The following is a 22685-nucleotide window of genomic DNA, read 5'->3' as shown; positions in this document are numbered from 1 at the left end:
CCTACACCTTTTATTCTGGAACAACTCTAAAATTTTCCTTTCCATCACTTTCTGAAGAGAGAAAGTGAATCTACCTGCCTGGAATACAGACACAATGAAAAGCTGACATAAGAGACACAGGATCTTGGGCCTTAATTTGTTTAGAGACTTGACAGGGTCTTTTTTTGCTTTCACAGTTTGGGCTCTCTGACTTGGGCTGCATGTTATTCATACAGGAAGAAGGTTGGCACCTGATCACAGAGCAGCGTGTGTGCAGGGGACAATGCTGAAGAGGAGGTGTGTATTGCAGCAACTACTGGTTTTTATTTTTACAGCTTCCGGGTGAGTGATTTAAAAAAAAGAGAGAAAAAAAAAAATTTTTAGGTGGGCTTTCAGGCATGCTAAAATGATATACAATAACAGTGGTGACACTAAAAGTGGAACTTCACTCTCTCAGTCAACCCTTGTTAATCCTTATGCTGCTTGCATTAGTAAATAGTTATGAAATTATATCATATTTACTTATTTTAAACTTATTTTTTATGCCGTCAGTTATTCCCTGGCTTCCATGCTTAGGCAAATTACATCATACACTCCAGGAGTATTCAAGAGGGAAGAAGGGGTTTTCTTAGCAAAGCATGCCCTCCTGCCTGCATACATGAGCTAAGGGCATATGGATTCCAGGAAGTAAAAGCTATATGGATCATTTGCCCTTACTCAGGATGGCCATGGCCAGAAATGCTAGGTGTTTATCAAAGTGATTTCTCAGCAAAATAAAGCATGGAGACATGGGATGGATGGGGGAGTTTGCTTTGAATATTAAAAATGAATTACATTGGGGCGCCCCAGGCCTTATCTCCCTTCTTTATGCAGCCTTGAATAGACGCTCGTCGCATACTTCTCTTTCATATGTCGTTCAGTGGGAGTACAACCTGGGAGTGGTTGTAGATCCGGAGGACTGGAATAGGGCCTGGTCGCTTGTAGCTAAATGCTCTTTTAATACGACCATGCTGGAGCTGGCCTACAAGGTATTGTTTCAGTTGTACTGGGTTCTGGCTCATTTGGCCCAGGTGAACCCTGCCTGCAGTGATCGATACTTTCGGGGTTGCGGCCATCGTGGTGATGTATTGCATATCTGGTGGTCATGCCCGAGGCTGCTTCGTTTTTGGTCTCGTGTGTTTGGCCTCCTTTTCACCTTGTTCCATCTCTCTGTACGACGGGATACTCGATATGCTTTGCTTCATTGTTCCACACCGGGCCTCTTGTCTCATCAGCAGAAATTGGCTTCCTATTTGTTTTTTTCGGCCTCTAGAACAATTGCTCAGGCATGGAAACGTCCGTTTGACCACTATGATGCTCAATGAACAGATGTCGAGTATCTGCAACAACTCCCAATGTAAATTCTTGAAAATATGGGAGCCGTGGTTGCAATATACCTTTCCCATGCTCCCCCCCGGCTAGCCTGGGGATGTGATGTTGTTCGGCTTTGGCGTTCTTGGATCCCTGCTCTTGGTTTGGTTCTCTTTTTTCTTTTATATTTCTCCTTCCTTTCCCCCCTTTTTTCTGTTTGTTTTTGGTGTGGCAGTGGATAGCTGCCTTTAGTCTGAGTTATTATCAGTGTTATATTTATGTTTTGTTATTTAAGTGCCATTGATGGCCCCTCTGTGGGAGTATCTTTTGCCCTGTTGGTGTTAGAGCACTGATTTCTCTAATTTTCTAATTCTTCTATGTGCAATTGATAGCCCCTGTGTGGGCGTGATTTGTTGCTCCGGTGTTAATTGTTATAAATGAATAAAAACCATTGAAATACAAAAATGAATTACATTGGTTATCTGAGTAATAGTTGTAACCCCCCCCCCTTTCTCCCTTCCCATTCCCTCTTCCCCCTCTTTCTTCCACTCCCCTCTCCCTTCCCCTTTTTTCAGGGTTTGATATTGCTCATGGTCGCTGTATGTGTTTTATACGATGCTCATGTGTGGTATCCCTATTCAGTTTTGTCATTCCTTATTTTGGTGCTGTACTATATGGCTGAACAGTGTCTATTTTTTTCTTTGTTTCATTCTGCTGCAGATTATGTATCGCATTGTACCATGTTGTTTCTGTACCAATCTTGTCTGTTTGGTCAATAAAGCACTCCGTTGATGTTAAAAAAAAACTGAATTAAATATTATTTTTGGTTTGTGGTGCTCATATGCAGTGTAGTTCTGCTTTAAAGGAGTCTTAAAGTGATACTAAACACACTGTTTAATTCATACTGTCCCTTCTATTTCTGTATGTAGATGATGGCACTATAATTATTTTATTTAAAAAATAAATCTAAATACCTCTTTTGTAATCAACATACAGCTGTCACATGACCCAGTTATTGCCCAGCCTGTCTGCAGGGAAACATAAGCAGGAGGAGCATCTAATCCTCTGGTACCTGGCACATGTTTAAAATTAAAAAAAAAAACCAGCCTTTGGAATACAGAGTAAAAATAAATATATAATATTGATAAACTGTTTTAAATGGTCATACAAATATATATTTGAAATCAAATCTTCATTATTTTTTGGAAATACCATGGTGTGAGCCGATTTCTGGCAGTTACAGGCTGTGTCACTCCCTTTCAGCCTGTGTCTTAGAACAGGAGGGAGGTGAAGCAAGCATTAATCTACATGTAATGTCGTGCCCCTATTGTGTTTAGCTGGTTAGTGGGCATGGAGGAGGGAGAGGGCTGTCAATTACCACTGTGGTATACACCCACACGTGTGACTCTATAGTTACATGGACTGTTCAGATGTGATAGGGAGGAAATGCTCAGCATAAAAACTCACTGCAAACTGAGCATGTGTACAGTTGCCTCTACAGTTGCAAAATCCCTAGCTGAATTGGGGACATAAACAGAAGATGGAGAATATGAATAGCATGTAATACAGCATTTATTGATAGTTTTTTTATGATGTGGGTTTAGTGACAATTTTATTTCAGTTACTTATATAGCGTTGTCAATTTCCGCAACGCTTTACATATTACTGTATATTGTACATTCACATCAGTCCCTAACTTACATTCATACATATTAGGGCCAATTTAGACAGGATTCAATTAACCTACCAGCATGTCTTGGGTGTGTGGAAGGAAGCCGGAGTAGCCAGAGGAAACCCACACAGGCACAGGGAGAACATAAAAACTCCAGGCAGGTGGTGCCATGGTTGGGATTCGAACCAACGACCCTAGTACTGCCAGGCGGAAGTGATAACCATTTAGCCACTGTGCTGCCCCTAAGCACACGTTAACCATTTGATCTCCAGAAGGTTTTACCCCTTCATGGCCAGGCCATTTTTTTTGCTTTACCACCCTGTGCTATTTGAACTGGTAATTGCATGGTCACGCAACGCTGTATCCAAATTAAATATATTAATATTTTTTTCACAAATAAAGTTTTCTATTGGTGGTATTATCACCACTGGGTTTTTTATTTTTTGTGATATAAATGAAAAAAAAAACACAGAAAATTTAAGAAAGAAAAAAAAAAAAATCTATACTTTTACTTTACTGCTATAAAACATATCCCCCCCCATAAAAAAAAATAAAATCCAATTTATTCATAAATTTTGGCCAAAATTAATTCTGCTACGTTTTTGTTAAAAAAAATCCCAACAACCATATTGATTGGCTTTCATGAAATGCATAGTGCCTACAAACAATGCTATATATACACTGGAATTTGTATTTTTTTTTATACAACTAGTGGCGGTGATTAGGTGACTTACAACGAGACTGCAATAGTGCAGATGGCAATCTGACACCAAGTGATGCTGGTAAGGGAGATTATATATATATATATAAATATAAAACATATACAATTGTGACACAAGCCATATTTTAATGATATTAAAAATTACCTTTCCTTTTCAGTCTGTATCCACAGTAACGTTCTGTAAAAGTCAATGCAATGTGCAAACCTGGAGGCGTTCAGACACAGCTGGTGTACGGAGCTCCCACAGAAATGAAATTTTCTGCTTGTGTGATTGGCTCACTGATTTCCCCAGAAGTCTGCACTAAAATACAGTCAGATTTTAGGCATGTGTACAAAAAATGGCAACAAACCCAACCTATAACTAGCCTTGTTCTCTTACTATAGAGACTCTGAAAATTATAAAGTTAGGACCATGGTATATACAGAGGTCCCATGACATGGGCACTGCAATTTAAGCATGTATTTGCAAATGTATGCAAACAAAACACTCCGTTTTTAACGTAAACTGTTAGGGCACTTTGGTTGTTTTGCAGGCTGGCTGGTAAGAGTGCTGGGAAATCTTTTGTATGCTTGGTATTTTAGGCGTCTTCTACAATTAAAATGTAATTGTTTGTGAGATACTCCCAAAGGGTTAATTACTTTAAAAGTGAAGCAGGCCATGCCACTTTCCTCGTTATAACACTACAAGTGCATCATCTGAAAACAAATGGAAAAGTCACTTCCAATTCAGAATCAGTATCCGAAAGACAGAAGAACAAGCAGCTTTTTCTTCAGAGCAGAAACAGGTATGAATCTACAACAAAGTTTGTTAATATCCATGCAATCCAGAGGGAATTTTTTTTTTTTTTTTTCCACTCAACAAATGTGGACTCTCTCTTTAAGCTGCCTTAAATGATACTGCATCTAGATGAACTAAGGCCAATGAGGGGAGTTTACTAAAACTTGAACAAACAGAAAATGGAACAGCTGTGCTTGCACACAATCACTGTCTAGCTTTTTATTTTAAAACTAAACTGGACAAACTGAAGTTATAAGCTGATTGGTTTAATATACACAGCGGCTGCAGATTCTGTTGGCATCTGTTTTAGTAAATCCCCCCTAATGTATTTTTAGTATACAATATAGTATTCTATAGACATGAATGGACGCTCCTAGATTTTAAGCTCCGAGGAGCAGGGCCCTCCTATCCCTCTTGTATTGAACTGTATTGTTGTATTGTCTCCCGTTATATATTGTAAAGCGCTGAGCAAACTGTTGGCACTATATAAATCCTGTATAATAATAATAATTGTTCTCCCCCTCAAGATAAGCAGCAATGGAATCTTCTGCCAACATATTTTCCCACTCCTCATCTCTTTGTATTGGTGTAAACATGTAAAAGGTGGCAGAGCTACCAACAACAAATGAGAGATTTGCTTTCCTGGGGGCAGTTGGATCATTACAGATTTGATCACCATCTAAAGTCCATGGGTAGCCTTGCTCTCACAGAATCAAATGCAGTTCGATTTAGCCAGCTTCTCCCATGCTCCTTGGCTGGGCTGAGGCCTCTTCTACTTTGATGTACCATGCAACCACCCCTCCTATTCTTACCAGAACTGCCTCTATTTAATGGATTCCAGAGTTGTGCAGCTAGGATCTTCACTATTCAACGCTTCCAGGTATGTCACCTCACTTTCTGCTTCTTGCAGTGCCTGTAACTCTGGAGGACAAAAAAAAGATTTTATTGATCAGTGGAGCTAATAATGTAAACCAGGGTAGTGTGTACAGCAAGCTTCCAAAATATTTTTGAAAGCTTCAAAACACTTCAGTCCAATCCAACGGTGTTAAATTTACAGTTTATCAGAATAGATGCCCTGGCTGACACTTTTAACTACCTTCCAGCAAATTTCGGTGGACTTTCAGTAAGACTTAAAATCTGTTGAAAGCCAGGTAGCAGCTTACTTAAAGCGAGACTTGTTTAAAAACTTCGAGTTGGAAGAATGGGCTTCTAGTTATTCAGAACTAGACATGCATGATTTATTTTGTTACAAATTAAAATTTGAACACTTTTTTTGGGGGGGAATTTTCACTTTTTTTGTAGGAAGAGACTGGTTGCTACTAAAAATCACCAAACTGCATGTACATGTATTTTTCATGACTGTCCATTGAAAGTAGGACTATAAACTTTTTCCTGACGCTAATATGGCAGCACACATGTGATATAGCTCTGCCCCTATATCCACCCACAGGACCTGTGTTGTCATGCCTTCAGCATATTTTTATGTTATGTCCATTGTTAGTTTATTATACTATGGAATGTAAGGTAAAGTGCAATATCACCATCTAGTGCCTCTTTTGTATTACAGTTTTATAGATTAGTTTCTGTAGTTACACATTTTGTTGCTTAAAGGCCAACATAGTTTTCCCATCATTCTATGGGCTTCACCATGAGGCCTTAGAGACATTTCCTAGCAGCCATCTTACATCTCCTCCAGAGAACTCCACACTTATTTAGCTGCAGTTCTGTTGTCAGCCTATCGGAAACATCGCCGGTATGTTTAAAAACCCCTTTCTAGCTAGACTAGTGTGTCAGGACTGTATATTTTGTAGATTGTATATACTGATTCAATGTTATTTCTTTTATTTGTAGTTTTACTCTAACTTCCCTGCATTAAAAGTTGAAAAGAGGACCTAGCGCCTTCATCAATGAGTTAAGGGAGGAGAGTTATCTGTCTGTCTAATTATACCCCCTCTACATATAGCTGAGGCAGAACATGTGAATATCTATAAATGTTTGACTGAGAGCAACCTCCCCCATTCTCCTTTTTGTCCTGAAGATATACACCTGCAAGACCGTGATGTTGCGATAAGTCCCTACAGGTTGACTGAGTCGGAGTCTGCCTGGGTTCAGCCTCTCCCAGGCGCAGTCCTGCATCTTAGGTTTCTAAATGCACCAACAAGGTAGGGGGCCTCTTCTGGTGGTCTTTTGGGGCTGAGGAGTTGTCTGACCAGAGACGTCAGAACCTAATGTGCTGCACCTGAGCTGGTGTTTTGTTTGCTGCAGTCCATGCTGCAAGTGTTTCTCTGCACAGCTGAGAAGGATCATGGTGCTGGAATTAGTGCTGCTTCTCTTTTCTTCCACAGGTTAGTTTTAGGCCTGCCATAAATGAGTCGATTTCCTGAGAATAATTGGCTGATTTTCGCTCTGTTAGTAGGGCAATGGCACATGCTAATTTCCATGGCTCCTCCCCATTTAGTTTATCAGGCATGCTGGAAAATTCGTGAAAAACGACCGATTTTCAAAATCATTGGTGGCACCATCATATTACAGAATGAACAATGTTTTTAATCGAGAAATCATTCGAAATTTGACCCATGTATGGCCTGCTTAAGTCCTCTGGGAGGCTGTTCGTGTTTCCATCAGGCTAATTTGGAGGAGGAAGTTGCAGCAAATTTTTAATCTTGGAGGGTCAAGGTCATCCTGAAAACATAGTGTGGCCAGGCAAGGGCCTCCAGAAGTGGTAGAGGCTAATTCAGCCAGGTCCATCTCTATATTTGGGGCAGCGCATGCAAAGTGTCTATGGAGACTTTTGCAAAGCAGCAGGCTAATTACCACAGTGCACCTGCCTCAGGTGCTGCAGGGAATATCCAGGGGCGTATACGTCAATGGACTTCAACAGAATGGTAGTCTAGGCTTCCATGTCCATTGTATTGCAGTTTGATTATAGTTTAGCACTCCCGAATTAGCTAGTTATTTATCACATGTGTGCTGCCATGTTGGCGCCACGAAAATTGTATCAAATACTTACCGTAATTGTCCTTTTCTAACGCCAATCCATGGCAGCATATGAATTCTCCCTTGTTTGATCTTGTATGGAGAATGGGGGAAGTTGCTCTCAGTCAGACTTTTATAGATATACACAGGCCCAGTGGGTGGATATAGGGGCAGAGCTAGTTCACATGTATGCTGCCATGGATTGGCGTCAGGAAAGGAAAATTACGGTAAGTATTTGATACAATTTTCCGTTCTTTTTTTCATTTCAGGTAGAGAAGGGAAGTTTAACTCCTGTCAGATTTTATTTTTTTGCCACCTGTGTGCCCTTGAGGAGATTTCCCTTCACTTCATGTCCCATAACCAAACAGTATGTGAGAGGAAATCCCTTCAAATTAAGGGAACCTCTTGGGGACCCCCAGGTCACCAGAACTAGTGTTCCCATTGGAAGATTTCCCCTCTATTATTTTTCTGGGGACAACTCAATATTTGGGATTTTCTTTTACTTTCACTTATAATGGTAAACAGGAAAAATAGAGAGGGCGAATCTTCCTAACAGGGACACAGATAGGAATAAAGACCAACAGGGGTTCTAATCCATCTGCATTCTATTCAAAACCAAAAAAAAAAAGTTTTGCCTTTTGTTATACTTGAAGTCTATGAACCCAAAAATGCACCACCTGCATGAAAAAGAGTCAATGCACCTCCTTAAAAAAAACAAACTGCAGGAAACTGCATAGATATGAACGGGACCCATAGGAAACCTGTTAAAGTGATTGTCATTTATTCCTGCCCTTCTGAAACCGTGCTGGAAAAATGCACAGGTGTGAACCTAGCCTTCAGCCGGCCATACATGGGTCAAATTCCGAAAGAATTTTCTTTCGAAAAATCTTTTCTAAGAATGTTCGTTCGAATTTCGCACCATTAGTGGGCCACAGCAATGGCCTTTTTTTGAGTGTAAAAGTATAGTGGTTCCTCCTGCGCTAAATGAACTCAACCTAGACAAAAGCTGCTAGCACCCCACCCTCATACCTCTAAAAAGGATAAACAGATAAAGTACATATGGTGCAGCACTAAATAAACATGAATAGAAAAGTGCACTAAATATAATATATAAAACAAATGAATATCAACATATGAATCCCAAAAAAAGGGGACTTAAATAACGGTGCAAAAAATCCCTTAAAGTGCAATTGAGTGAATTACTAAAAATGGGTCATAATACCCTAAATGCTGTGAAACAACAAGCCCAAATCCCAAAATTGGGATAATACACACCAACAGTGTAAACTAGGTGAATCCCTACAAATGGGAAAAAATAAATACAGTGACCAGTGTTAAACACACAAATAAGTGTATACACTATACACGCAGTGAAAAAGCACAAAAACATTATGTGTAGTGAACCAACTTCAATATAAGCAGTGAACCAAATAGTGAAACACTATACATAAAAAAGCAGCAAAAAGTCCTTTATGAGTCTAATTATTAGTGCTGTGGGAATCCTCCACACTAAACAGACAGTGTTCCACTCTTAGCAAGGAACTGGTGGTGTATGGTGTGCACTAAAAGGAATGCCAAAAATGGCTGAAATGCCTGCTCACCTCAAATACGTGATCCAACGGGTCATCACGCTTTTTGGATCACACCTGGATCCTATGGTATAGATCTCCTTATAGCTCGATCTCCTTATACCCGCGGTTCCAGTGTGCCAAGTATATACAGTCAGGTCCATAAATATTGGGACATCGACACAATTCTAACATGTTTGGCTCTATATACCACCACAATGGATTTGAAATGAAACAAACAAGATGTGCTTTAACTGCAGACTGTCAGCTTTAATTTGAGGGTACTTACATCCAAATCAGGTAAACGCGCGGGAATTACAACAGTTTGCATATGTGCCTCCCACTTGTTAAGGGACCAAAAGTAATGGGACAGAATAATAATCATAAATCAAACTTTCACTTTTTAATACTTGGTTGCAATCCTTTGCAGTCAATTACAGCCTGAAGTCTGGAACGCATAGACATCACCAGACGCTGGGTTTTATCCCTGGTGATGCTCTGCCAGGCCTCTACTGCAACTGTCTTCAGTTCCTGCTTGTTCTTGGGGCATTTTCCCTTCAGTTTTGTCTTCAGCAAGTGAAATGCATGCTCAATCGGATTCAGGTCAGGTGATTGACTTGGCCATTGCATAACATTCCACTTCTTTCTCTTAAAAAACTCTTTGGTTGCTTTTTCAGTATGCTTTGGGTCATTGTCCATCTGCACTGTGAAGCGGTGTCCAATGAGTTCTGAAGCATTTGGCTGAATATGAGCAGATAATATTGCCCGAAACACTTCAGAATTCATCCTGCTGCTTTTGTCAGCAGTCACGTCATCAATAAATACAAGAGAACCAGTTCCATTGGCAGTCATACATGCCCACACCATGACACTACCACCACCATGCTTCACTGATGAGGTGGTATGCTTAGGATCATGAGCAGTTCCTTTCCTTCTCCATACTCTTCTCTTCCCATCACTCTGGTACAAGTTGATCTTGGTCTCATCTGTCCATAGGATGTTGTTCCAGAACTGTGAAGGCTATTTAGATGTCGTTTGGCAAACTCTAATCTGGCCTTCCTGTTTTTGAGGCTCACCAATGGTTTACATCTTGTGGTGAACCTTCTTTATTCACTCTGGTGAAGTCTTCTCTTGATTGTTGACTTTGACACACATACACCTACCTCCTGGAGAGTGTTCTTGATCTGGCCAACTGTTGTGAAGGGTGTTTTCTTCACCAGGGAAAGAATTCTTCGGTCATCCACCACAGTTGTTTTCCGTGGTCTTCCGGGTCTTTTGGTGTTGCTGAGTTCACCGGTGTGTTCCTTCTTTTTAAAAATGTTCCAAACAGTTGTTTTGGCCACGCCTAATGTTTTTTCTATCTCTCTGATGGGTTTGTTTTGTTTTTTCAGCCTAATGATGGCTTGCTTCACTGATAGTGACAGCTCTTTGAAACTCATCTTGAGAGTTGACAGCAACAGATTCCAAATGCAAATAGCACACTTGAAATGAACTCTGGACCTTTTACCTGCTCATTGTAATTGGGATAATGAGGAAATAACACCCACCTAGCCATGGAACAGCTGAGAAGCCAATTGTCCCATTACTTTTGGTTCCTTAACAAGTGGGAGGCACATATGCAAACTGTTGTAATTCCTACACAGTTCACCTGATTTGGATGTAAATACCCTCAAATTAAAGCTGACAGTCTGCAGTTAAAGCACATCTTGATTGTTTCATTTCAAATCCATTGTGGTGGTGTATAGAGCCAAAAATGTTAGAATTGTGTCAATGTCCCAATATTTATGGACCTGACTGTATATTCCCCTTTCTGGGTGGATTTAGGCAGGAGACTTTAAATACCTCCAGCCCACTCACAGAAACTCTGCTCAGCTCTCCCTACTGCTCCTTGTTGTATACCAGATGTTTTTTTCAGTGACCATCAAATTTGAATGATCTGGCATGTTGGAAATTTTTTGAAAAACTAAATTCCTAATCAATGATGGGAGAATTGTGTAAGAAATGCAATCAAAAAAGAAATAAGCATGAGCTGTGACCTGGAATGAAAAGACAATTCTTGGCCATGAAAATTATTTTCTGTACCAACATGAGGGGAAATTAAAGTAATTCTAAAGGTTCACTTTTTTGTAAAATAACAAAAACATGCCACACTTATCTGCTGTGTGCAGTGGTTTTGCACAAAGCAGCCTCGATCCTCCTCTTCTCGGGTCCTCCTGTCGGGTGCCCCCACAGCAAGCAGCTTGCTATGGGGGCACCAGCTGCTCCGTGTGTCCATTCACACATGGAGCTGTGGCTTGGCCCCGCCCATCTCTCTGGCTGACTGGCTGTGACTGACAGCAGCGGGAGGCTTGCTGTCTCAGCCAATGAGGAGGCCCAGACCTGGGACAGCCGAGGCTGTCATTCACATCGCTGGATTGTGCCGAGGCTCAGGTAAGTATTGAGGGGACTGGGGGGGCTGCACACACGTTTTTTTTATTGTTATGCATAGAATGCATGAAGGTAAAAAACCTTCCGCCTTTACGCTTTAAAGGTTTGGTTGGTCAAATTTCAAAATCAATGGTGGCACCATCACATAAAATGCACGAAATTTGCTCAGAATCGACTCATGTATGGCCTGCATTAAGGCTCATGTACACTGGATGCAGTCAGGCGCATTTTTATACACAGCATAAATGCAAGAAAAAGGAATACATTCCTAGTTTATATCATTGAGATGTTTTCAAGTACAGCATGCTGCATTTTTCTGCATCAGAACACACCAAAAATTCACATTAATGAGTCTAAACGCAACTTAGAAAAGAAAATATATGGAAACTAGAAAAACTACAATTTCTGGGGAAATTGTGTGAAGTGTTCTTGCCTCCACCATGGTCATAATGTGAAAACTATCAGGACTATGGCTTAGCCGTGGACATTTTAGTGGCAGCAGGGATAGCTGAACGTTTTGATATAAGATTTGTGTAGGTGGGCTTGAAAATGACAGAGTGATGGCAGTTTACAAATCATGTCCTGATTTTTCAGCTCCCACTCTAGCTTTTGTCAGCTCCCACTCTAGTTTTGAACATTCCGCCATTCATTCCTATGGGACCAATTTCACCACAAAAACGATATTTCGTGAACCATTCGACAAAACGTTCCACAAAGTAATAGCACACCAATCGGGAACAATCCGCACGTTTCCGTATATTACTGTCTATGTAGTGTAAAAACTGTGGGAGGAGTTAGGGTGCTACATTTAGCTATAATAATATATATATGTGAGATAACAGTAAGTGGTTGCCATGCAAGAACACAATTAATGGAAACGGTAATCCACAAAATGCATGTAAACATACTGTAAACGCATGGGCATGCAGAAACGTACAGCGAAGGCAGAGGTGGTTGTGTACATGAGCCCTGAGGAAGAACACTCTATAGTAGCCAAGGCTTGGCAGGAGAGTTCTGTTGCTTATAGCAACCATCCAACACACACACTTCACCTTTGAATGAGTTTCAGTAAGACTTCTTGTCACTATAAACACATTTTTCCAGTCACTTTCTCTACATAATTTCCAATTGTCATTTCACACACCCTGCCCCTTGTATCTCTGGGCGTGCCTATCGGCGGGTCACATGCCTGCGTTTCACGCCTCACCCTTCTAGTCACATGACACGTGAAAGCGAGGCTTGATTTCTAATACCCGGCCTTCGCGTGACGACTTGGGCGGTCTGTCGCGTCAGCCAATGGGAGAATCGCAGTCGTGGTATCTGGGTGTGGCCGGGTCAGTCAGTAGAAGCTCCCGCCTGACAGGGAAGGAGAGGGGAGCGGCGGAGCCGGGGAGTGCACGAGGTAACATTACAGCGGGGGGCACCTGGGAGGGGGGTGAGGTGACTGGACACTGACTTCCTGCCGGGTCACCTCGGGGTGCTGGACACAGACTTCCTGTGTGTGACTAGCAGCCCTCCTGTCAGATTCACTCAGGTGTGTGTCCTCTCTACACCGTACATCCAGATGTGTGAGGACACCGCAACCCCTGTGTGTGCCGTACAGTCACCCCACACACTGTACTCCCCATATACACCGCCCTCTGTCCTCACCATATCCTAGTCAATGTATACATCATATACACCCTGTATATCAACACCTCATCCTATTCAGTGTATACATCATATACACCCTGTATATCAACACCTCATCCTATTCAGTGTATACATCATATACACCCTGTATATCAACACCTCATCCTATTCAGTGTATACATCATATACACCCTGTATATCAACACCTCATCCTATTCAGTGTATACATCATATACACCCTGTATACCACCTCATCCTATTCAGTGTATACATCATATACACCCTGTATACCACCTCATCCTATACCATGTATACATTATGCACACCCTGTATACCACCACCTCATCCTATACCATGTATACATCATGTACACCCTGTATACCACCTCATCCTATTCAGTGTATACATCATATACACCCTGTATACCACCTCATCCTATTCAGTGTATACATCATATACACCCTGTATATCAATACCTCATCCTATTCAGTGTATACATCATATACACCCTGTATATCAATACCTCATCCTATTCAGTGTATACATCATATACACCCTGTATATCAACACCTCATCCTATTCAGTGTATACATCATATACACCCTGTATACCACCTCATCCTATACCATGTATACATTATGCACACCCTGTATACCACAACCTCATCCTATACAAATGTATACATCATGTACACCCTGTATACCATCACCTCATCCTATACCATGTATACATCATGTACACCCTGTATACCACAACCTCATCCTATACAATGTATACATAATGTACACCCTGTATACCATCACCTCATCCTATACCATGTATACATCATGTACACCCTGTATACCACAACCTCATCCTATACCATGTATACATCATGTACACCCTGTATACCACAACCTCATCCTATACAATGTATACATCATGTACACCCTGTATATCATCACCTTGCTATACCGTGTAAACAAAATATTTCCATCTCATATACTACATTCCTCATATACAATGCATATTTTTATAACAATCAAATCCATGACACATCCCACATATTTATACTGTTTTCCACTCAAACACTCTGTACACCATATGCCCCTCTATTTATTTATTGTATGCTATGTAGATGGAATGTAATAATTATAGGCTCCGGATTTAATTCAGTGTACGGTATTCATGAAATATGTACATTGCATAGTATGCAACAGCCAAGATATGCAAAGTCTAGTCTTCCCATTGATGGTGTAAACTAACTATTCAAATTGCTATTTTGCTCTCTTCTGTATGCACGGTTTCATTTCATTAGCAGTATACATAGTATTCTACAGATTGTATGTCCCATCTATGCAATGTACAGTCTACTCCATCTATACAATACATGTACAGTCTACCCCACCTCTACAATGTACAGATACAGTCTACCCATCTATATAATGTGTATGGCCTACTCCATCTAAACATCTATATGTTTTAGCCCATCTCTTTACACTGTACCTCATGTCTTTAGTATGTATGCTGCCCTCATCTCTTCTGTCTGCTGGTTATCTGATCCATAATCCATCTAGTCATCCTCCCACTGTACACTCACCGGCCACTTTATTAGGTACACCTTGCTAGTATCGGGTTGGACACACTTTTGCCCTCAGAACTGCCTTAATTCTTCACGGCAGAGATTCTTCAAGGTGTTGGAAACATTCCTCAGGGATTTTGGTCCATATTGACATGATAGCATCGTGCAGTTTCTGCAGATTTGTCGGCTGCACGTCCGTGATGCAAATTTCCTGTTCTGCCACATCCAAAAGGTGCTTGATTGGATTGAGATCTGGTGACTGCAGAGGCCACTGGAGTAAAGTGACCTCATTGTCATGTTCAAGAAAGCAATTTGAGGTGATTTAAGCTTTGTGACATGGTGCATTACCCCACTGGAATTATCCATCAGAAGATAGGTATGCTGTAGTCATAAAGGGATGGACATGGTCAGCAACAATACTCGAGTAGGCTGTGACATTTAAACGATGCTCAATTGGTACTAAGGGGCCCAAAGTGTGCCAAGAAAATATCCCCCACACCATTACACCACCACCAGCCTGAACTGTTGATACAAGGCAGGATGGATCCATGGTTTCATGTTGTTTATGCCAAATTCTGATCCTACCATCTGAATGTTGCAGCTGAAACTGAGGCTCCTCAGACCAGGCAACACTTTTTCCAGTCTTCTGTTGTCCAATTTTGGTGAGTCTCTGCGAATTGTAGCCTCAGTTTCCTGTTCTCATCTGACAGGAGTAGCACCCAGTGTGGTCTTCTGTTGCTGTAGCCCATCTGCTTTAAGGTTCAACTTGTGCATTCAGAGATGATATTCTGCATACCTTGGCTGTAACGAGAGGTTATTTGAGTTACTGTTGCCTTTCTATCATCTCTGCCCATTCTCCTCTGACATCAACAAGGCATTTTCGTCCACACAACTGCTGCTTGCTGGATATTTTCTCTTTTGACCACTCTCTGTAAACCCTAGAGATGGTTGTGTGTGAAAATCCTAGTAGATCAGAAGTTTTTGAAACAATCAGATCAGCCTATCTAGCACCAACAACCTTGCCACGTTTGTAGTCACTTAAATCCCATTTCTTCCCCATTCTGATGCTTGGTTTGAACTTCAGCAAGCCGTCTTCACCATGTCTAGATGCCTAAATACATTGATTTGCTGACATGTGATTGGATGATTAGGAATTTGTGTTACCAAGGAATTGAACAGGTGTACTCAATAAAGTGGCAGGTGAGTGTGTATTCCATATGTCCAGTATATGTGTCCCACCCTTTCTATATATCTTCCTTACTGTTTGCTCTGTGTGTCCTGTCCATTCAGTGTATGTTGCACATTCTACTTTTCTGTACCAGTGTTTATTCCATCTATTCTGTGCACACGATGATTTAATGTCTCTTTATTTCACATGTTTGTTATTACAGCTATTTCTTAATTGCATATGGTTTATATCCCATCTATTCACTGTATAGGGTCTGTTTAGCTCCCATCAGCATGCTTTTATGTATGTACATTATGTTCCTTTTTAAATATGTGCCTTTTGTCATGTTAAATTATACATTGTATGCTTTCATATTTACTTTCCACATATTCATTTTATAGTATTTACATCCATTTCTGCTTTATTTGATTTGTTCTTTAGTATAATTGCTATAAATTAATATGCAAGTTGTGTGATGGTCTTATGTAAAATTATTAACATTATGCTTCAAGCTGTTTTTACTGTGTATATGGGAGTGAGAAGACAAGCGTGCTATACATTGGCTGGATTAAGCAGGATTGATAAATTGTAGGGGAGAGGGGCATGCTATCCAATGCTATTGTGTTATTGACCTAAACCATATGCAATGTCATTTCTGAATTGATTAGTATGTAAAACAGGAGTGCTGTTAACCTTGCTGTGTGTGTATATTAATATATATCCATCCATCCACATTTATATTCTCTAACACTTTTTTTTCTTTCTGGAGACTCAAAGTGCTTAGAAGGTGAAGCAGCCATCTTGGTTGCATGCAATTTAACCAATTAACCTACCAGCATGTCTTTTGTAAACTGGAGTACTTAGAGGAAACCCACACAAGCACAGGGAGAACATGCAAACTCCATTCAGGAAGTGTCCTGGTCTGGTCAGGATTTGAACCAAAGATGCTAGTGCAGCAAGGCGGAAGTGCTAACCACTAATGTGTGTATGTATATATTTATGTGTGTGTAATATATATATATATGTATGTATGTATGTGTTTTTACTGTGGGTATGTTTAGTGACTTTAGAGCCAACAATGTTTGCTTTTCTCTGTGTAGGAGATCATGATGTCCTTGTTTGAATATTATGGCTGGCAAACCGTATTGGCACAGAATGGTGTGATTGTTAAAGCTGAACTCTAGGCAGATAACAGAGAAATGAAAGTCTGTTGTACAGTCTGTATAGCAGAAGGCGGAGAGGGAGTGGGAGAATCAACAAAAGGAGCCAGTAAAGTTTGCTGCGAGCATGCTCTTTGGAGATGAGAGCAGAGTGACAGCGAGTTGAGGTCATCATTGTACTCTTTCTTTTCACTTTCAAATCATGAGGGGGGTGGGGTGGACCTGTAAGTGAAAGTGAAACTTCAGCCTGCAACAATCAGGTTCCCTCCCATGTTAGACAGGGCTGTGCTGTGGGGCAGAGCTGTGTTAATTGGAATGACAAATACAAATTCTTCGGCAGGTAAAACAGCTCCTGTGTACATATGTTAGCTGTTTGCCTGGAGTTTAGCTTTAATGCTGATAACACATTTGCAGTATCTTATGCTGCACACTCTCACAATATCTGTACTAAACTAACCCCTGCAGCATTTAAAACAGATGTAAACTATTGCGATCAGCCAGGCTCTTTAGTTATTGTCGCATGATGCCAAATATTCAGAAGTACACACTGTTTTATCTTTGGCAACGAGGGAGGGGAAAGAAATATGGGGCTTCCCTTGATGCTCTCTGTGTGATGTTTTTTTTTTTTTTGTGACTGTTTCTGGCTTTTGGTGCTCTCTGAATTGCTGACATAAAATACGTGTGTAATTGGCAAAGTTGAAACTCCTGATCTGCTTGCTTGTTCAGGGTCTGTGACTGAGGAACAAATTTAGAATCTTCTGGCTCAGCCTGACATCTAGGCAGCTAATAGTTGAAGTTAACAATGGAAGCAATCTAATTTGTTTTATAACATGATTTCTTTTAAAGCTCTGCTCATCTAAAATGCATATTTGTGTATTGACTCGCCTTCAGAACAATTGTAACTGTTCATCCAGTCTTATGATACCTTCCGCCCTGCCAGAACTCGTAGTTAGGTTGATGGCTTTACTTTCCCCACAGGGACAAAAGTTGTGGGTTTTTTTTTAAGAAAGCTATGCTGCCTCCATTGCATTACTGGCTGCAGCAAAGGGAAAATGACAGTGTTTTTATTTTTATAGTTTGTATTATTACAACAGACTTCAGATACCTAAACGTTACCACAAAGTATCTCTTCCTCTTGTTTGGGTAAGAGTTTAGCTCCTCTAATTATCCAATGTAGGGAAAACCTCACATGGATGTTCCATCAGTCCATATTTGGCCCGTTAATTAAACAGATCAGACTGCAGTGTATTTCTGTGGGTGGCCAGATGTAAGTGGATGTGTGTCTGTTTTACAGGCAGAGCCATTCAGGTTCCTTGATTTGAATGATATGTTTATAGACCTGAACAGATGTGGGCAGATATTGGTAGACGCACATCGATTTAGATGGCCATAATATAGATTACATGGGTACATTTTTCCTCCAATACAAGATAGAGGGAAAACAACAGAATAGACACGGATGTTACATATATGATAAATCTTTCCATACTGATCGGATTCGGCAGAGGATCAGTCTAGGTTTGTCCTGCTGAGATGAATCGGAGGTGTTTGTGTGAACAGGGCCTTATGCGGGCCATAGATGAGATGAAAAACGACCGAAAATCGGCCGATTTTCGGATCGTTAGTGCGGCCGTTTTTCGTGATTTTTGACCTTTTAGATTATCGATCCTGCTGGAAAATAATCGTCCAAATTTGTCGTTCTGCTGATTTTCGTGGCAATGATGGACAAGTTTCCCGATCTTTTTCCGATATTTAAAAATGCGCATGAGCAGTGACATGAAAGAAGAAAAGGAAAAAAATAGAATATGAATGAGAAGAAATAGAATATGAAGAATTTCAAAAAAAGAATTTCAGTCCGATTTTATTATATTTGACATTTAAAAGTATGGCAACATTGTATCTATTTGTATCCGAATAGAAACATTTGTATCCGAAATGGATACAAATAGATACAATGTTGCAGCTTTTTTTTTCTTCTTCTGCATATTCTATTTCTTTTTTTCGTATTCTATTTCTTCTTCATATTCTATTTCTTCTTCTTCTGCATATTCTATTTCTTCTACTTCTGCATATTCTATTTCTTCTTCTTCAGCATATATTCTATATAATTACCGGCCGTAGATGGGACGAAAATCAGCCGACCTTTTTTTTTTCCAATAGTGGTAATGTCGGCTGATTGACCGATTTTTCGTTTAAAAAAAAAAAAAAAAAAAAAGGCCGGTTTTCTCCTTGTCTATGGCCTGCTTTAGGCAGGTCATAGACTGTACAAAATTTTTTCCTGCAATCACAGGTTGCAGGAAAGAAATTCGCTCAATTTCCCCATCAACACAGACACTGTTGACGGGAATCCCTCCTGCCGAGCCATTTTGTAGCTCGAAGCTCCAGAAAAGCTCAAACTTACATCAGTTGTTCTCTATGGTGAACAGGCACCATACAGAATAATTGATATTTTTAAAGTTTGAGATTTTTTGGAGCTTCAAGCTGCAAAACGCTCAAGTGTGAATGCAGCCTAAGATTCAATGACATTCAGTGCCTCTGGGAGTGCAAAATGCTGTGGTTCTACCCTCTTACCCCTTTGTTGCTATGGAGTCCTGTATTGATATACAGTAGGTGTTCGAAGATGGCATTACATGGCACAGTGGGGGTGCAGGCATCCAACAGGCTGCCATAGTGCAAAGGAGGAAAGGTAGGAGATATGGGCCTCTGGAGCATAAAAGTTCTTTTGCAGGGACCTTTTGACAGGATTTTTAATAGGAAATACCTGAACAAGGATCTTTATGGCAGGACTGTCAGCATAAACAGTCGGTGTCCATAGCTGCATACTTATCAATTGTAACTGCATACAACTGGATGTGTGGTTGCATGTGAACAATGGCAACCTCTATCAGCTCCTTAGTGCCCGGTCATACCGGTGTTATTTGCGAATTGAAATCGCATCTAGTGAATGTCAGTGTCTTAACACGTGCAATTTGCTGCAGCGCAATTTCTAAAGTAGTTCTTGCATTACTTTTTCCTCAGTTTTGTTGCAATTTCACTTACATGGAATATAATGGAAATCAGACTGCAAACTGCAAGAAATCGTTGAAAAGCTTCACAAGTAGCAATAAAGTCTTTAGAAATTGCATACAAATCATCTGATTTTAAATCGTAGTGGTGTGACTAGTGATTTATTACTTTCTGGCTGCTGTCCGTGGCTGATTGCAAACCCCTGTGCATACTTGCTACAGAGAAATGCTTTTCTTGGTGGCATAGGAGCTAAATTGTCCATGTGAATGAGCCCTTAGGGCCAGTTCACACCACAAGCAGTCTAGTGCATTTTTTCCTGCATCAAAAATGCATTGATAGTAGATTACATGATTTTCAATGGCATAGTTCACTTCAGTATGGTCAGTTCCAGAAAGGAAAAAAAAAAAACAGAACATGCTGCATTTTGTTTCTGCACTGAACTGTACTGGAACTCAGTAACCCACACCGGAACGCACATGTCCTTAATGAGTTGGAGAAAAAATGAACTGGAACACATCAAAAATGTATCAAATCGCTCTTCGAATTATCGTTCACCAAACACCTCTTTGGAAGTTTGAATGTGAATAGCTATGTATCGAATCAAAGCCCAGGTTTCAGGAAGTACATTCTGTAGGCCATGTGAGCTGCTCTTTGGATTGTGTCTGCAATGAATTGTATAAATCGGAGACTAGGGTACATTTGGTCACCTTATAGCTCTAGTACTGTTTCTAGTGTTTTCTGAAGATAAGTAGTTCATTGAGGATATTACTTTAAGATGCCCCATAAATGCTACCAAGCAGAAGAAGGAAAACTGGTTTGTATAAGTAAGAACTGTTTTGTCTTAGCTGGAAATAGTAGGAAGTGGAAATAGACATGGAGAAATCTGCCTGTCTCAGTGTTCAGGATGTTGTGGAATTGGGGCAGGACTGATCAAATGCTACCTAAGCATCGTGGAAGAGTTCTAGTATAACCCAAGATGTTATCGTGAGGGGGATTGATGGAACCAAATGCCCCCCATTGAGTCCTGTAAAGCACAGTAGAACCCTTTGTGAACAGAATGTGGGTACTAAAGCATATATAGTTATAAAATAAAATCATATATTCATTTCCACATTTCAATTCTATCTAGCCTACTCCTATGAGACCTCATTCACATGGCTGCTGAGGCCCATATAACGTTAAAGTGGAACTTTACCCATAACTTGATAAAAAACGTTCTTTTGTGAGGCGCATTCTACATTAATAATTATGCTACCAAAATTAGTGCTCTGTAAATTGCCTCATTGCTCCTGTTTCCTCTTGCTTGAGGCTGCCATTTTACTGAAGCCCGGAGTCCCTGCGCATAAAGCGGAACAAAACCCAATGGTTTTAGGGCTCATTCACACTTGACTTTATTTCTAACTCTTGCCAAATGCCCCTATAGCGTTTGACAAGCGTTAGGTGTTTGTGAAGCGCTTTTAATGCTCCGCAAACGCTCCAAAAACTCCCTATGCGCGGTTTTGCGGTGGTTGGTAGGCGTTTGCCAAGTGTTAAAACCGCACCACAAACGCCTATAGTGAAGTTTAAATGGCATTAACGCTCCACAAATGCCTCGCAACTGCCGGCGTTTGCAGAGCGGCACCATAGACTTGAATGGGAGGCTACAACTCCTCCTGACTCGACCAGAGGTGTCCGTTTTAATGCAACACCAACGCTTCTGTGTGAACAGCACTGTGTGCTGCCATGTGCAGAATTTTCAGAGGCATTTGAGAAGCGTTAAAAACGCTTCCCAAACGTCTGACGCCTGCTGACAGAGCTTGTGTGAACATAGCCTAACAGTTTAAAAAAACAGTTCCTGGAATGCTGGGATTGCTAACTGACACTTTTGCTTGTGTCCTCAACCAAACGATCAAGCCATCAAATGTCATGTGTTATAACTGATCACATGTGCATCATCACGGCAGCTGCAGATCAAACAGAAGCAGTTTCCTTGACTGTAAGACCGGGTTCACTGATGCAGTGCGGGAAATGCTGTAAATCCTGTGCGTTTCCTGCACTGCATTGCAATCACATGGCATTCCTGCAGTCTGGTGTGGGTGTCAATGTTAAATTAATGACACCCAGAAACAGATCGCAAAACGCGATGCGATTGCCATAAATTGCATTTCATAGGTGAGAACACCCATGATGTTCAGGTGCTGGTAAAAAAAAAAAGGTCCTGCACCTTTTTGGTGCAATGTGATTTGAGCCATACAAAATGTATCACTCAAATCGCACCGCACAGACATTGCATGTAATTCGTACAGGAATGCGGTGCGTTTCCTTTGCGAATTACAAGCGGTGTCCCGCACAGCATTAGTATGTACTCAGTCTAAAAGGGTAGGAGAGTTTTAAGTCTGTCAACAGATCTGCATCTACAGATTCTGCAGTGCCTAAAAATAGAGAGCAACTGAGGATGTGCAGAGCAGGATTACTTTATTTTAAACCATATAGACACTTATTTTTGTTTTACATAGTTATACCTGCAAAAGGGACCAGCCTGAAGTGACCTAGCAGGACTTTTTTTTTCTGACTAAAGGTTCCTGTTTAAGTCACTTTTTTTTTTTTATTCTTTTTTTTTGGTTTCTATTTAACCACTTTCTGTCCGGCCGTTGTATATAAACGACCGGATGGTGGCAGTGCAGGGGCGGGTGGCTGCTATAAACGGC

General features: G+C 40.7%; 1 protein-coding gene across 1 annotated transcript in view; it reads left to right on the top strand.

The window, feature by feature from the left end:
* Nucleotides 1-12742: 12742 nt before the first annotated feature.
* The window catches only part of PACSIN2 (protein kinase C and casein kinase substrate in neurons 2), a 196145-nt gene continuing 186202 nt past the window's right edge, over nt 12743-22685 (top strand). The window contains exon 1 of the mRNA XM_089689509.1: nt 12743-12873. The gene's annotated coding sequence lies outside the window, so the exon portion shown is untranslated. The remainder of the gene's footprint in view (nt 12874-22685) is intronic.

This window comes from Staurois parvus, unplaced genomic scaffold (genome assembly GCF_062004578.1).
Source record: "Staurois parvus isolate SC_StPar_1 unplaced genomic scaffold, SC_StPar_1.0 ptg000479l, whole genome shotgun sequence".
In the NCBI taxonomy this organism is placed as follows: domain Eukaryota; kingdom Metazoa; phylum Chordata; class Amphibia; order Anura; family Ranidae; genus Staurois; species Staurois parvus.
Note: the sequence above shows the minus strand (reverse complement) of the source record. Positions and strands in the feature narration are given on the sequence as shown.